This window comes from Charadrius vociferus, unplaced genomic scaffold, assembly GCF_000708025.1.
Source record: "Charadrius vociferus isolate BGI_N301 unplaced genomic scaffold, ASM70802v2 scaffold1, whole genome shotgun sequence".
NCBI classification, from domain to species: domain Eukaryota; kingdom Metazoa; phylum Chordata; class Aves; order Charadriiformes; family Charadriidae; genus Charadrius; species Charadrius vociferus.
Window position 1 is genome coordinate 1991364 of NW_009647680.1, and position 6873 is coordinate 1998236.

Below are 6873 nucleotides of genomic sequence, written 5' to 3' on the forward strand. Positions count from 1 at the left end.
TGGTGCTCCTGACAGCTTCTCCACTGGGGACCAGTGGCAGGGTAGCACCTCCTGTTATCAGGACTTACTAAGGCTGAGCCAAGCACCACATGGTCCAAGCGTGGTGCCTCCCCCAGTGGCATTGTGACAGCTCGGGCAGCTTGGCCATGCAAGAAGCACAGCAGAAATCTTGGGGTCCTGTACGAGGCAAGATGGTAGCTGGTGGTATGCTTCAAGTCATTGCGATCTCAAATTTCATGCGCAACTTGGTTAAGCATCTCTGGGCTTCAGTTCCTGCTGTGTAACATACAGATGGCAAAATAAACTGGGGGACATGCAGATGCTCTGCTGATGGGGAGAGATCTATCCCTGAAGGAGATTACTTCCGACCCTCCCAGAGAAGGCTGGGGTGGGAAATGAGACACTGAAGAAAATGAAATCACAGCTCCAGGGCTCCATCCCACAGGTGGTCTAGCAGTTCGGCATCTCTCCAACCTTCCCTAGTCATACTCTGATAGAAGGCAGGAGTGTTCATCCAGCCCCTGTCCTGCAAGATGGAAATGCTGAGCCACTGCCTTCTCCTCTCTCTTGGTGTGCCCTGTGTTGCTTCACGTGGCCCGAGACTTGTCCCTTGAACGTGGATGTACCGCACTTCCCCCCTTCCGTGCTGTCTCCTCTGAAAGCAGGAGACTGCTGTTAAGAGCTCGATGCTCCTGTGAGTATTTGGGTTTTCCAGGGCACCATCATGCCGATGGCTCAGCACCATCATCTCCCTCCAGCATTTAAAACCAGTGTATGTGTGTATATAAATATATTTACATATATCTGCCTGTCTGCTACGGGACATTGCCATTACCGATGAATTCAGACTTTTTGCCCTGTTTAATTTCGTATCATTTCTACTATTCCACTCCACAGGGTCATTCAGTTCCTCCAAAATAATATGCAAATCCTTTTTTTGGGTGTGAAACCTGTGAGACCTTTATGTTACCACATATTATTTCTTGTGCCACTGGCATTGCCAGAAATACTGAATGAGCACCGAGACTGAAATCTGAGTATCTCCAGGAGTTAATCTCCCTTGTAGCCTGAGAAAATCCTTACTGAGACAGAGCACTGGGATCTTCTTTAGTCCATTTGTTACCCATCTCAGAGCTTCCTTCCACCAGGTATTGTCTTCCCCGTTTTAACTAATACGTCCACGTGGAACATCATAAATAAATAAAAAAAAAAGTGCTAAAGTCTGGTGAGATATGCCTGAATGACTCTCCTTTACCTAGAAAATCAGTTATTTGGGAAAGCTTGCAGAATTCTCTGGTAAGAATTTCATTTGGCAAACGTACCATAGACAAGCAGAGCCCGGGACATCTTTCTTGCCTTTCTTAAATTACTGTTTTCCAGCTCCACTTCTAAAACACCATAGATTAATTTCAAATACTTGCTGCTGAATTTGCTATTTCATGGCCATTTCTTCCCTGACTCTGAGGTGGAGCTGGTCCAGTTCCTCCAGTTTGCATGCAGCCAGCTCTCTGAGATTTCTTTCTCCTTTAGACGTGGTTGTTTCCATATCCTGATGTCTATCATCCATCTTCAGTTTGGCCTGAGGTTCGGCATCCTCTTCCTTCCCAAAGCCTAGCACCTTTTCTCATTTATGACTCATGACCATTTTCTTAGTTGTTTTAATTTCCTTTGCAAGATTTAACACAGCTTGACTTTGGCAATTCTCACGTTACCCCTGCACTCCCTGACCTTTAACATGAACCTCTCTTTGCCGGTTAATCCCTTTTTCCATTCATTGCAGGCTTGTGGTTATTCCTAATATCCTTTTTGCGGTAATTCTTCATCCAGTTAAGGCTTTGACTTTTCCCCTGAGAGGTTTCCTTTCTTGCCTGGGATTTCATTCCAGATTGTTGTAAGTTCAGTTGGTTTCCTTGATTAATGCCCTTAATTTCTCAAAATTCTCCCTCTGAAAAAGTTAGTAGTAAGCTAACCTCTTCTTTTTAATTATTTATATTGAAATACCGTGAGGGCATTCAATCTAAGATCTTTTCTATGACAAATTCCTTATAATGCCTTTACTTCTTATCAAAGCCAAGCAAAAATGTCTTCCCTCCTGTTGGATTAATGACACTCCAGCAAAGAAAACAGTGTGTTTTGTCCAGGAGTAGCCACATCTCATCATTACTAGCAGCGTGATGGGAGGTTTAGGGCTTCATTAAAGACACCACTGCCATGCTTGACAGTATCATCAGCTCTGTGACAACAGCACAGAAATCCCTGTCCATACCCACACCTGATCCTAATGGTCTAGAGGAAAGCACCAGCACTACCCTCCTACGGCCTTTTGGTGCTCCTGTCTCCGTCCTGTCACTGCTGACACCTCCAAGATACTTCCAGTCAAAGTGCTGAAGGACGTGATTCCTCTCTCCCAGGCTAGTGCTCTCCTTAGACCATGTTTCTGCAGAGCCGCTACGAGGTCTGCTTACTCTTCTCCATCCCTGCTGCTGAGTCTATGTCCCACTCATCCGTTCCCACACGCTTCTCCAGCCTCACCCAACTGTTTGCCTCATCTTCTGCAGACTCACCCTGGAACCTGCCATGAGAAACAGCTGGTTTGCTCGGTATAAAATCAGCCCCTTTTAAAATTATTCTATTGACTTTCCTTTTCCTTCACCAGGTCTCAGTCAAATCTAAGCTCATCAGACCCCGCTTTACCTTAGGTCCCTAATTAAGGTGTCACTTGGAAGTCCCTGTAGCTACTTGGTTGGAAACTAAGCCCCATCCTCAACTTCAAGGCCAAGGTGACTCCAATCTAGATTTTCTCTCCACTCATCTTCTGGCCTCCTTTGCCTCTTCATTGCTGTCATCTTGTGAAGCTTTGTGATCCTCCAAATCCACAGGAACAGATATGTTTTAGGAGCTTTGAGGCTTATGGGTCTTTGAAGGCTGAATTGTTTGGGACCTAGGTACAAATGGGGTGTCAAATAGCTACTCCACTGCTGCAACAATTAGTATCTGCTGGTAATTTAGGAGGAACTTTATGTGCTATCAACCTCTCTCTACTGGTTTTCAGCACCATAACTGCAAATCTCTATAAATGACAGAAGTATCCTGAATGGTTTCATCCTCTTTTCCTTCCCTTCTGTTGGCTTTCTGGAGATAAGATCTTAAACCATCTTTGTCCCATGGCTTGAAACCTGCAGAAACTTGCTCTACTTCCACCGTGCTGGGGACGATTCCTTTGAACTTTTTCATAAACACAGCTCTCTTCTTCTCTTTACAGCTATACGGCACACTGCTAACTTGGGTCCCAAACACACATTAATATAACTGAAAACGATTTGCTTCATCCATCTGGGAGGAAAGGTTTAGAAGAGCCTGGAGGGGTCTGACAGAGATGTTTCGCCAGCGCAAGGGGGAACACCTGCAGTGCTCACCCCGGCAATGCCCCATACTGCCCAGCAAATGATGCACGGTCATACGTGTCCCTTCCAATTCGCTTTCTATGATGCTCTGCTAAGGGAAACCTTCGCTGGATATGGCAGCCAATGGGACAGTCCCCGCAAATGCATTTGGTGATGGGTGGAGACTCCCCAGTGCTTCCCTGATGGTCCCATGGGCTGGCACAGGGGACACACAGAGCTGGGGGCGGAGAGGAGGAGATTGCCAAGGAGAGTCCCAGCTGCTGGTTGGTGCCCAAGCAACCCCATGGGCTGCTGTGCCTTTCCACGCCACCTCTGCGGGGGTCAGGAGGGACTAGCCATGGGTTACGATTTTTGCACATGATGATAACACAGCATTGCCCGAGGGGCTTTGGGGCCCCAGAGCGGGTCCCACCGACGGACGCCCAGCACAGTGCGACGCCGGAGCTGCTCCCAGGGCAGGCCCTGAAATGGCATTCCCCTCCCCAGTGAGATGGGGGTGAGTCCGTGCGTCTGAAAAAAAATCTCTTCTACTTAGGACTTGAAGTGCATTTTTCACATGGGAAAAACCTTGCTGCTGGTGAAGGATCCAAGGAGAAAGCCGACATGTGCCGGGTGAAGGCTGCCAAGTGCTGGCAAGTGTTTGCTCTAAAGAGGTGTATGAAATTCCTCTCTACAACCAGAATGAACCCGGCCTGCGGCAGCTGTTTTGGGTCTGAACCAGTCAACTGGATGATGAGGCAAGGAGGACGTATATGCCCAGAGGCTATATAATAAAATCAAAAGTTTTCAAATGCAGCCCAGTTCCTGTGAGCGCATCATCCTATTTTCTCCATACAGACTCCATCCCTGTGCTCAGGTCAGGATTTTTACCTGGAGAAGCCTAAGTTTGAGCCGGCCTGGCCACAGCCAGTGGTCACAGGGAGGGTAAGAGACCATTTTCCCCTAGCACAGATGTGCCGCACAGTCTGGAATCAAATTCTTCACCTTCAAACCCTCCTTTTGCCACCTGTAGGGAACGAATTTCTTGTTTATTCTTCTTATTCTTATTCTTTCTTATTCTTCTTTTCTTATTCTTTTTCTTATTTTCTTGTTCCTATTCCAATTCTAGTTCCTATTCTTATTCTTTCATATTCCTCTTACTCTATCTCTTCTTTTTCCTCTACTACTGCTATTACCATTACTATTACATCACTATTGCTATTACATCGCTATTGCTATTAGGCTCATTATCACCATTACAGGCTGGTGCCACCCTTCGGACCAAAAGCCCACGGTGCTGTGTGCTGCACAAACAGAGCACGTCCACGGTCCCCAGCCCAGAGCCTTCCCAGTTGAGGTGCCAGGGAAGAGCGCCACGGGATGGGGCAGCAGTGGCACGCGACTCCTGCGCTGCTTGGGCTGACGGGCAGACAGATGCCTTGCTGCCGGCCGGCATTGTCCAGCAGTTGGCACGTGGCCGCTGGAGATCGGCACTGGGGACCTGTTGATGGTGGATGGGGATGGGGACGAGGGGAGCGGGCGGCACAGCCCCAGCCAGGGTCGGGTGAGGCTGCGGGGCCCCGCAGGCGGGAGAAGAGCCAGTGCGCATGCAGCCATCTGGGGAACATGATAAGGAGCTCAGGGCATCCGAAAGTAAGGGCTCATCCATCTATAAAAAGCCCTGCAGGAGAAGAGAGGCATGATTTAGCACCTAAGTAAAAGGGCGCTGACTTCTGCACCAGCTTTAGGTTCAGGGAACTTGGACAACAATTTTGTTTTAAAAGCAGAGGCGCACTGATCTGGTGTGCAGATAATAATAACAATAATACACTATTATTAATATTAATGATAATAATGACAATAATACTATAAAATAATAAAATATTATTTACAGCTTGAGACAGTGCTTTTGGACCACCACAAATGGCCTGACGGTGCAAGGCACTGTACAAGCACCGAGATGAGGGCAGCCCCTTCCCCCGGCTGCTCAGTCTTAAAACTAAACAGGGAACTGTGTGGAAATGGTGGCACATGAGGACCTGAACGCCTGGGCTTCCCCGGCCTGCTTCTGGCAGGGCTGAGTCACAAAAAAAGACATGGGAGGCAGCAGGGCGAGAGGGCTGGAGGAGAAGCAGGGTGGGACGGGAGCTGAGGACGAGCCTGCAGCCCCACAGCGGCAGCACAGGAGAGCAGGATGGGGGACGAGGACATGTTCTGTGGCAGAGCAGGGCATGGAGGGGGATGTGCCCCTGCGAAGAAGCACGGATGGAGAAGTATCGTGCAGAAGAGCAGGGAACAGATGGAGACGTGTCCCCATTGAGGAGCAGGGCATGGATGAGGATGTGTCCCTTTGGAGGAGGAGGGCATGGAGGGGACCAGCACCCCGCAGCCTCCTCTGCTCACCCCGCTACCCCCCAAGGGAGCAGATGGGTTCCTGCTGCCCCCAGCATTGTGCCCACCCACCCCAAACCTGTGTTTGTGAAGACAGCAGCTTCGACTTGCTGACCCGCTTTGGCCCCAAACCTGGCTTCTTGCAGGCATGGGGCCAGCACGACCCCGTGCCCATCTCTGTGGGGTCACCAGGGACCACTGCTGCTTTGATGGGCTCCAGGCATAGACAGCATCAGAGCAAACACATGATGGCCACTGGTCAGAGCAGAAACCCACTGAATTTGGTGCTTTGCCTGCTCGTTTCTGGGTGTGCTATAATATTCAAGTGGAATTCATCCCCTGGGCAGAAATTTTTTTTGCGCACCAAATTGCAATGTGATTATAAGAGCGAGCGTACCAGAAAGAGACCTAAAAATACTCTGAATAACCAGGCCGAGGGAGGGGACCTCCATCTCCTTGCGCCCTGCGACACCCTTCTCCCTCCTGGCGGGATTTCTGCTGCCTGCGTTGATAAAGTCCCAAGCCGGGAACTGCCGGGGGGATGTTGGCTGCCTCTGCGGTCCCACGTCCTCGCCCCAAGCCCAGCTGTCCCATGGGAAGCTTTGCATGCCTGGAGGGTCACCGGCTGCCCGCCCCACTTCTGCAGGGGCCCGAGGGCGCTCCCAGGGCATGCAGGCACCGGGACAGAGGGGTCCGTGAACAGGGAGTCAAAGAGGCCCCAAAGCAGCCAGGGAAGCCACCATGATGGCCAGGTGTGGGTATGACCTCCAAGGAGCTGCCGTGCCCCAGTTTTTAGCTTGCTGATAGCTCCATTGGCACCTCTCGCAAGTGATACCCAGGGAAACACAAACTCCTGTCCAGCACTGAGCTTTGCCGCGGGTCCTCAGCCCCTCGCTAGATGGGGGGGCTGATGTGGACCTGGGTCTCATCTCTCATCGCTGCCCTGTTTTGCGTCAAAGCGGAGGGCATTGGCAAAGGACCGAGGTCCGGGCTGCGGCAGGGCCACGCAGGGTTACTCTGGAAAATATGCGCGCTGATATTTTATTCATCTAAAGCTGAAGTGGTCGGTATGAAAGAAAATAGCTTGTGGTCTTTCATA